This window comes from Tamandua tetradactyla, chromosome 2, assembly GCF_023851605.1.
Source record: "Tamandua tetradactyla isolate mTamTet1 chromosome 2, mTamTet1.pri, whole genome shotgun sequence".
Taxonomy (NCBI): Eukaryota; Metazoa; Chordata; class Mammalia; order Pilosa; family Myrmecophagidae; genus Tamandua; species Tamandua tetradactyla.
Genome location: NC_135328.1, coordinates 147308975 through 147318724, shown reverse-complemented (window position 1 = coordinate 147318724; position 9750 = coordinate 147308975). Strand labels below are relative to the sequence as shown.

Below are 9750 nucleotides of genomic sequence, written 5' to 3'. Positions count from 1 at the left end.
GATGGAAGGTGGTAAAACTAGAGTAGGGAAGAAAGATTGTAAAGAAAGTCAACACATTGTGAGGCATGTAACTAGGTGAATGAAACTTAAGGACTGTGTGTTGAATGAAATGTCAGAAACAAAAAGACAAATATTATCATGCCTCACTCATACTGATTAACTATAATTACTCAGTAAACTGAAGTTGAGAGCATGGGTTATAACATATGTCAGAAACAAAAAAACAAATATTATCATGCCTCACTCATAATTGATTAACTATAATTACTCAGTAAACTGAAGTCGAGAGCATGGGTTATAACGTTGGGGCTTATTATAAAGTTTCCTAGATTGTAAGCTCTTACAGCAGCCACATATGTTCAGGAGTTGTAACTGTTATTTCTAAATCCTGAGATACTGAGCTGTTTGTATATAACCTGTTCATTCCCAGAAACTTTGGGTATTTATGTGACACCTGAGACTCAGAGTTAGAGCTTTGAAGCTATGAAAAGTCAGCAGTACCCCCTCCAGGAACTGTTTAAAAAGTTGAAAAAGGGATCTGACTTTGACTCAAGATATGAAGGAAGCTGATCTGGACAGGACTAAGGTATATTAGAATACAGGGTAAAGGATGATATCATTCAAATTTTAAAGCTTTAACTTCTGTGTGAGACAAAAAGGAGAGATGTTTATTTAGTGCAAAATTTGTGTTTTGGGCAGCACATTACCTAATTTACCTTGTATGGTCAGTTTAATTGAACACCATAGGTACATGGAATCTTAAATAGGGTGTGAGGTCTTGTTGGTTTGTCCAGTTTAGTATGATGCCCCAATACATCCCAGAGTAATCTGGGCAGTGAATAAAAAAATATTTGCAAAGTTTCCTTGGGGAACTGGGGAGAAAGGAGGAAATATTCAATTTCCCCGTTTGGAGAAATCCTGATATTCTCACAAGCAGTGGGGACAACCAAATCAACAGGCCAAGCCCTTGATCTTTGGGTTCACCCCTATGAAACTCATTCCTGCCTCCTTAAAATTATGCCCAAGAATCACTCCCAGAGAACCTCTTTTGTTGCTCAGATGTGGCCTTTCTCTCTCTAAGCCAACTCAGCAGGTGAACTCACTGTCCTACCCCTTATGAGGAACATGAATTCCAAGGGTATAAATCTCCCTGACAATGTGGGACTGGACTCTTGGGAATAAGATGGGACCCAGCATGATGGGTTTGAGAAAGCATTCTTGACCAAAAAGGGGAAGAGAGAAATTGAGACAAAACAAAATGTCAATGGCTGAGAGATTTCAAACAGAATTGAGAGGTTATCCTGGAGGTTATTCTTATGCGTTACATAGATATTCCTTTTTAGTTTATGGTGTATTGGAGTGGTTATAGGGAAGTACCTGAAACTGTTGAGCTGTGTTCCAGTAGCCTTGATTCTTAAAGACAATTGTATAATTATATAGCTTTTACATTGTCACTGTGATTGTGAAAACCTTGTGTCTGATGTTCCTTTTATCCAGGGTATGGACAGATAAGTAAAAAAACAAGGATTAAAAAATAAATAAATAATAGGGGAGATAAAGTCTGAAAAATTCAGTAGATTGAAATACAGTGGTCAGTGAGAGGGAGGGGTAAGGGATATGGGATGTACGAGCTTTTTCTTTTTTCTTTTAATTTTTTTTTTTTGGAGTGATGCAAATGTTCTGAAAATGAGTGCAGTGATGAATACACAACTATGGGATGATATTGTGAGCCGCTGATTGTACACCATGTATGTGCATGAAGATTTGTCAATAAAAATATTTAAAAAAAGAAAGTCAGCACAATAGGCCATAGATGACCAAGAAAGGAATTGGAAAAAGCCAATTTCTAATGGCTAATTTCTTTTTCTCTCTATACCAACACTGATGTGATAGTTCCCACATTGAACAGAAGCTGAATCCATGCTCATTTTCAAAACAATGAAAGCAAGGGAGCCCCCCACTGTCTTTTTTGTCGGGGTGGTGCATGGTCCTGGAATCAAACCTGGGTCTCCCACATAGAAGGCAAGCATTCTACCATTGAACAAGCTGTGCACCCTAGGGGAGCCCTTTTTCTGAAAATTTTTGGGGGTGAACTTAGCCTTTCAAAGTTAAACCATATATTATCTATTTTTTTTCCATCAAGACCTCTGTTGAGAGGATGGGGGCGGGGGGCACTGCCAAGTAGGAACAAAGATGAAGCTTCCATACTGTGAAGCTGGTAGCAGAGAAAACTGCACCGATAACTCACCTCACTATTTTGCTTCTCCCATATGGCTGAGAAGACCTTGGCATTGATACAGGGTCCCACACAGATGAAGATATATCTTATTATTTAGCCCCCTTCAGGACAACCTTTCACTAAGAACTTCTGAGGACATGAAGGTACCAGCTGGTAGTAACTGGAATTCACTACTGACCTTCTTAAGTTTCAGCCGGATAGCTGATGATGAAAGACTTCATATTCCACTTGAACCTTAGCAGCTCCATTATCTTCCAAGTCATCCTGTCCTAGAAGCAATCAACAAATAGGTTTGTTAAATTATTCATTGAAAAGTATCAGCTTACACAACATTAAACAAAAAGCTCACATTTCATGGGCAAAATGAAGTACAAATCAGGACGATGGTTCCTGTGATGATTCATGCAGGAACTTGATTTTGAGGTTTGGCTTACATAGATAACTGCTAAGCTGACCTTCCACTTTGGCTGATGCATCATTTAGTCTTTCTACACAACAGTAGCAAGAAATAGAGAGAGAAAAGTCTCCAGGAACTGTATTTGATTCAGACTATGCAGCTGCTATGGATTGAATCATGTTCCCCACAAAGTCATGCTCAAGTCCTAAGCTCCAGTACCATGGATGCAAACATATTTGTAAATAGGTGCTCTAAGCTGAGGGAATTTGGACACAGTAGGGGAAAGATGGAGAGACGGCCATGTGACAGAGGCAGCAATTGAGTTTTGGGTTGCCAGCAAGCCTCCACCAGCACACTACAGGCTTCAGAGAAATCAGGCCCTGACATCACCTTGGTTTGGACTTCTAGCCTTCAAAACTATGTGACAATAAATTCCTGTTGTTTAAGCAGACTAGTCTGCAGAATTTGTTACAGCAGCTCTGGCAAATTAAGACAGCAGTGGAGAGAGGCTTTTATTGAAATATCATCTCCTTGTTGGTTAATACAGTTTGGTGAATCTAAACCTAAGAATTCAAAATTCAGATTTGGGATTATTGGAAATGGATAGGGATTCTCCTTTTCACAGGTGAAAAAGTTGAGACCCAAAGACGCTGCTCTACTCACAATCTGGCGGAGTCAGAAGTTCATAAACCAGTGCTCTTTCTGCTGTATAAGACTTAATTTCGGTGACATGGTTGTGAAATAATAGTCCTCATGAAAACTTTTGATTCACAGACCACTCTAAAAGTCATGCTGATTTTAACTTATTTTATAACCCTTCTAAGTGTGGAAGTAATTTTCATTTTGCAATGAAAGTCTAAGAGTCAGCTCAAGTTTCCCTTTTTCATGGAGAAATGAATCCCACCCTGGTGTGACAGAAAGGTCCCTTCCATATTTTCAGCTGGAGCCAGACCTGGAGTAAACCCTAAAATGAAACAGCTTCCCTGAAGGGCAATTTGATTTCTCCTTCCAAAGCACCTTGGAAAATCTTGAGCTGGTTGAGACCTTCAGGCTAATGGAGGTCTCATTACACTGGAAGAAACCACAGTGCAAAGTCACATGGTTAATTAAAGGGAGAGTTCGATCTAAAACGCCAGAAGCGAACATGTTTTGAGTATCTTCTGGTACCAGGCGCCTACTAGGTGCTTTAAACACGCAGTCTCATTCAGCACTCACAATCTCCAACACAGGTATCCATTTCATGCAAGGGGCCACAGAGGGGCTGAATTCAGTAGTTCAACTAGCATTTATCAGAGCTTCGGCTCCATGCCAGCACCCAGCTGAATATACAAAGGAGAAATAGACATGTTTCCTGCCCTCAGGAGCTCCGAGTCTATCAGGGATTGGGGGATGGGGGAGCGGGGAAATCAGACACATTAATTAGAACTACAGTTTTTGACCCTTTAGGAGGTTGGGGAGTCAATTTAGTGGACCTTGATCAGCACAAAAAATTTAAAAAAGAATAAATAAATAAAGTAGAATAGAATGGGAGAGAATGGAGAAGGTAAGTAGCAGAGGTAAGAAGAACATATGGATTTGTGCCTATTTATTTATCTCAATCATCTGTATGTCCATTTGTACTGGCTTGCAATGAAAATAGACTTCCTTTTTACATCATGATGAAAAAAGTATGAAAGCTCTCAAGTTAAAGAACAAAGTGATAAGTGCCCTATTAGAGGTTTATATAAAGTACTGAGAGCAAAGAGGAGCAAGTGTCTACCTGCAGGCTAATTAGCACTGAGTCAACCAGGGATCATTTGATTCCTTACCAAGGAGGAATCTCTTAAGGATGGGATACCCAAATCTAATGTCCAGAGATAGCATGAGCTTGAGAAGAACTGGTATAAAATTCCAGGGACTAGAAAGGAAAACAGGGTTGGGGTTCCCATCTTCTGCAGCCTGCAAAAGAGAGGTGGGTACCTATCAAGACAAGGAGACACAGTGACACTAGTTCTATGTCATGGGATGAAGCCAAGCTCAAGAAGAGAGGGACTAATCCTCAAGAAGACGGACCCTCAAATCTGGGCCTTATGGTTAGAACTGTGGTTGCTGCTGGAAGATCTGCATGTGCCGACTGGGTCTGGAAGGAATTACCACTCTCCCACCTTCGAGAGAGTGCAGGAGACCCTCTGTGGGACAGGAGACAGGAAACCAGATGTGAATGATCTTAAGTTCCCAGAGCAGAGGCTCCTTAGGATATCAGAGGCGCCTTAGGAAATCCGGTTACTGCAATTTTCCCTGGCAATATATACTATTTACTAAATTTTCTGTTCTTTTTCATAAAACTTCCTTTGGTCATGTTCTGGATATTATGTTTGCTAGTGGAGGATTTGTGGCAATCCACTGCACTGCTAAATGGAGATGTTTTCTCAAGTTTCTGAGAATGGGTTCAATGCAAGAGAAAAAAAGACTTTCCTCTAGAGTAACCCAAGTCATTCATAACTGCAAGCTTTTCTGACATGGGGTTTACAGTAAATATACAATAATAAGCAGGTGGGGTGGGGGAGGAGCCAATTTCATGGTATAATTCTAGTGACTTAGTTATCTTAGTTATCTTTTAATAAAAAAGATTAATGTCCATTATTTAACCCCTATTTTTTCCCTCCCAGATTTAAGATGATAATGATGAACTGGGTATTGCACAGAATAAACTGCATCAGAAACGTACAGAAAAATGATTATTATATGTGTATGTTTTAAGTCTCTTTGCCCTTCAGATGAGATACAACAGCACAAACAAGATCTTTAACAAACTCTCCATCGCTATAGGTTATGGACTACGGCGAGAACACTGGCAAATGTTGAAAGCAGAAGAAATAATTAGGGCGTGCTTTTTAATTCTATTGAGAACAAAGAAAATAGTCCCTATGCAAGTGCTTTTTTAGTTATTATTATCAATGCTAATAAATTAGTATCAAGTAAAATTTAAAAGTACTAATGTCCACACATTAATGACAATGTATTTAAGCTTGCCTGCTTATGCTGTTTTCCACTAATCTTTGTTGTCAAACTAAGGACTCAGGCTTTATTAATATTTTCTAGGATCATAATAAGACAGAGAATTTAATAAACCATTGATCTTCGTAGCAGAAGTGCAGATAGATTTTGGTTAATAAATGGATTGCATTTTCTTCATTTTCTGATTAAATGGGAGCAGAGACATTACATGACTTATTATATGACATTATACTACTCTGCCAGGGGCAAAACCACAATAGAAAATCAGATCTCTCTGCCACCAGAGCCTTTGCTTTTTTATTTTGTTTTATTTTGCCATTTTTTTAATACACTCTTCCCGCATCTTGCTTTATTGTTTTACAATTTGTTTTATGGTAACAAATATGTAACATAACATTTCCAATATTAACCACTTCAAAGTATATAATTCAATGATGTTAATTGCGTTCACAATGTCGTGAACCATCATCATCATCGTCCATTATCAAGATTTATCCATTACCCCAAAGAGAAACTCTAGAGCCCTTGCTTTTTACTTTCTAAGTTTGCTTGTGGTTTTGATTGTTAGTTTGCTGTTTCTTATAGAAACATTAGCTTTTTTCCATTGTTTGCCATGTAATATGATATATATACACGGCAAACGTGTGTAATATGATGATTATATATATTATAATCAAACACATCACAAACTCAAAGGCATCATAGAATGAAAAGCTCTCTCTGATCATCAGCAAAAAAACCGTTCTCTCTGTGGCTGGTCAAGAGAAGTTTTTCTTGCTACTTTGTCTTGAATTGTCTATTTTTAGGTTTCATTAAAATTAGGTATTACCACTCTGCTTCCAGAAAAAAAAAAGTCTCAGAATTATAGGTAGCACAGGAGAAGGTAACTAAAATGATTGCGCTGAGGGGAGAATTTAACTTAGATACCTTAAGTTCTTCTAACGTCCTGGAAATTCGTGGGGAGTGTAAATGGCTATAGAGTAAGCCATCTTTCAGATTCAAAAAAAGATATCAAAGAGTATGCGGGTGGTTCAGGGATAGGGTGCTTGTCTTCCATGTGGGAAGCTCAGGTTCAATTCCCAGACCATGCACCCCTTACCCCCCCAAAAAAAGATATAAAAAACTGCACATACATATGGTTAATATATATTTTTTCTTAACTATATAGGCAATTTGCCAGGTTTCATTAATCTCCTTGACCAATTTGTGAGTATTTGTGGCTTTAATAAATTAATTAAGTTACTGATCTACTTTATTTTGTGTGTGTGTGTGTGCGTGTGAGTTGATAGGAAGAATGCCTATTAAATGTGCCATCTGTCAGGTCCTCTTTTCCCCTTCAGCAGGGCATTGCCCTATTTTGTGGCTCTAGAAGCACTGAGCATCATGATATTAGGGAGATTTTTTTTTTTTTTTGCTTTCCAAGCTATTCTGGATCTCAGACTCAAACAATTGTTACATGCATTATAAAGTGATAAATCACCAAATATTTCCTATTTGAGTGAAAACAATGCTAATACATTTGTTAAATGCCACTTAAAAAGAAGCAGGGCTCTGGGTCACAAGAAGTGTCTATAATTACACCACGCAGAGCCACAGAAAGGGAAAATTTCTCCTTTTCACCTGATGAAGAGTCCTTGCAGAAAGGTTCTAAAAATGATCATGGTGATGAATACACAACTATGTGATGATACTGTGAGCCACTGATTGTACACCATGTATGGATTGTATGTGTGTGAACGTTTGTCAATAAAAACATTAAAATATATAAACATACACATATATATTATGCGAGGAAGAAGACGTAACTAAGAAATTAGGATTTAACAAATGACTGTGACTACTGACTCACTAAATAGATACTTCTTTTTAGTGTCTGTCTTAGAATAGCCAGAAGGAAATACCTGAAGTTGTTGAACCATAATCTCACAGCTCTAATCTTTGATAATGATTCTATAACCATATAGGAAAAAAAGAGTCAGTTGTCTATGTTTGTTTGGATCTACTTCTGGTTGATTTGTTCTGTTCCACTGATCTATGTTTCTATCTCTGACAATACTGCATTGTGTTAGTTAACCTACCTTTATTGTAAAGTTTAAAAATTGGGTAGAGGGCAATACTAGCGGTCAATAACAGGGGCGGGGGTGGGTAATTGGGGGTGGATAAGGGGTATAGGATGTTTGGGGTTTTGTTTTTTCCTGTTGCTTCTTTTTCTGGAGCAATGCAAATGTTCTAAAAATGATTCTGGTGATGAATGCACAGCGATGTGATGATACTGTAAATCACTGATTGTATACTTTGAATGGATTATATGGTGTGTGACTATGTCTCAATAAAATTACATTAAAAAAAAAAAAGAGTTCCTGCAGAAATGAGGTAAGAAAGATCACCCAGGAGACAATGTGTTAGCAAAACCCTAGCTCTTAACAAGTAGTCCATCCAGTTCTCTGAGATAACCACTCTGCTTAGGGGCAGGCTCTTGCAATAATCCCCAAATACAGTGCATCCTTGTGACTACAGAGGCTCATTCCCAGGGGCCAGGAAGAATAAAGAAATAACTGATCACCAACCAATGGTGCACTTTCTTTTCTCAGGGTCTCTTCCACCTTCTGGGTCCCCGCTGCGTATCTGTATGTTGGTGGGTGTGTGCTGTGTATGTGTTTACTGGACAACTGTCACATGGGGCTATGCCATAATGATCAAAGTTTCCTGAAGACAGACAGAATTAAGTTCAAATCTCAATTCCGCCACTTACTGGACACCACCTCAATTGCCTCCTTATAAAATGGGGATAATGACAGTATCTCCCATTAGAAGTGCTGAGAGAAAAAAGGAACATATTTTACCGATTCTGTGATGCACTTGTTCCCCCCCTTTGAACGTTTCTTAAATCAGCACATATATTACAATCAAGAGCTTTGTGAAAGTTTATTTGGTAGCATTTTTCTTCTTTCCTAGAGATACATAAAATCAATGGTATGTGTTAAATGATTGGATGAAATAAGGTAACTGATATAAATCACTGAGCATAGTGATAGCCCATTCAATAAATAATAAAAGAGCTTGCATGAATTTAAAGTATTCGATGGGGAGTCTGAGAAAAGAGTAGCTGCAGCAGGAGCTTAGTTTTTCAACCTTAATCTCTCTGAATCTCCACATGAAAATAAAGCAATAAGATAGCTAAACAAAAAAAAAATCTGTGCATAAGACTAAAGAGACAATAATAATTAAATGCAATACATGATCCTAGGCTGGATCTAATAATGAAGAAGAAAAGGCCCAAAAGGACATTACTGGACAATTGAAAAAAAAAAAGGAATATAGACTATAAGCTTTACATCCACGTTAAATTTCCTGAACTTAACAACTGTACTTAACAGGGTTACATAAGCTAATATCTTTGTTCTTAGGAAATACACATGGAAGAATTAAGTGTTTAAAGAGTCTACTCTCAAATGTTTAGAAAATAGAATTTAGATAGACAGATAGTTGAAAGAGCAATACAATAAATTGTGGCAAAATGTTAAAAGCTGGTAAATCTGGGTATCTGGATAAGGTGTATATTGGAGCAATCTGTATTGGTTTTGTATTATTTTTACAATTGTCCTGTAATTTTGAAAACTTACAAATAAAATTTAAAAATAAAATTTAAAAATAAAATAAAATAAAAAACTATAGACAACATTTACAGCAAAACGAGGGACAAAGTATCCCCATGAATTCCAAAATAAAAGAGTGGGAACAAATTCCCAACAGCCACAAAGCTGGCATATTATTGGGATCTGGGTGGAACAAAGTAGAAGGAAGCATTGTGGGCAGTGAAGAGAAAGAAAAGAAAACAGAAAAAAACAGAATAGCCAACAGGTAGTCAATGGAAAGTAAAATGGCCAATTTGAGCACAGAGCTGAAGCTGGGAGGGACTCGTTTCATCCAATGATGGAGAGTGAGAGACTGCTACAGAAAAGACCAGAGAGATCCTATGAACCCTCAAAATTTAGAGTCCCATACTGAGTAGAGACATGGGGCGTGGAATCAAAATTGAGCAGGGCAGGGACAAGAGAGAGGAAAGAAATGGAAGGGCCAGACCAAAGCCATGGAGGAAACAGAGGCAAGAAATTCT

The 9750-nt window shown here is 38.0% G+C and overlaps 1 protein-coding gene across 1 annotated transcript in view; it reads right to left on the bottom strand.

The window, feature by feature from the left end:
* Positions 1-2417: 2417 nt before the first annotated feature.
* SCAF8 (SR-related CTD associated factor 8) overlaps positions 2418-9750 on the bottom strand; it is a 224653-nt gene continuing 217320 nt past the window's right edge. The window contains exon 22 of the mRNA XM_077149336.1: positions 2418-2508. The gene's annotated coding sequence lies outside the window, so the exon portion shown is untranslated. The remainder of the gene's footprint in view (positions 2509-9750) is intronic.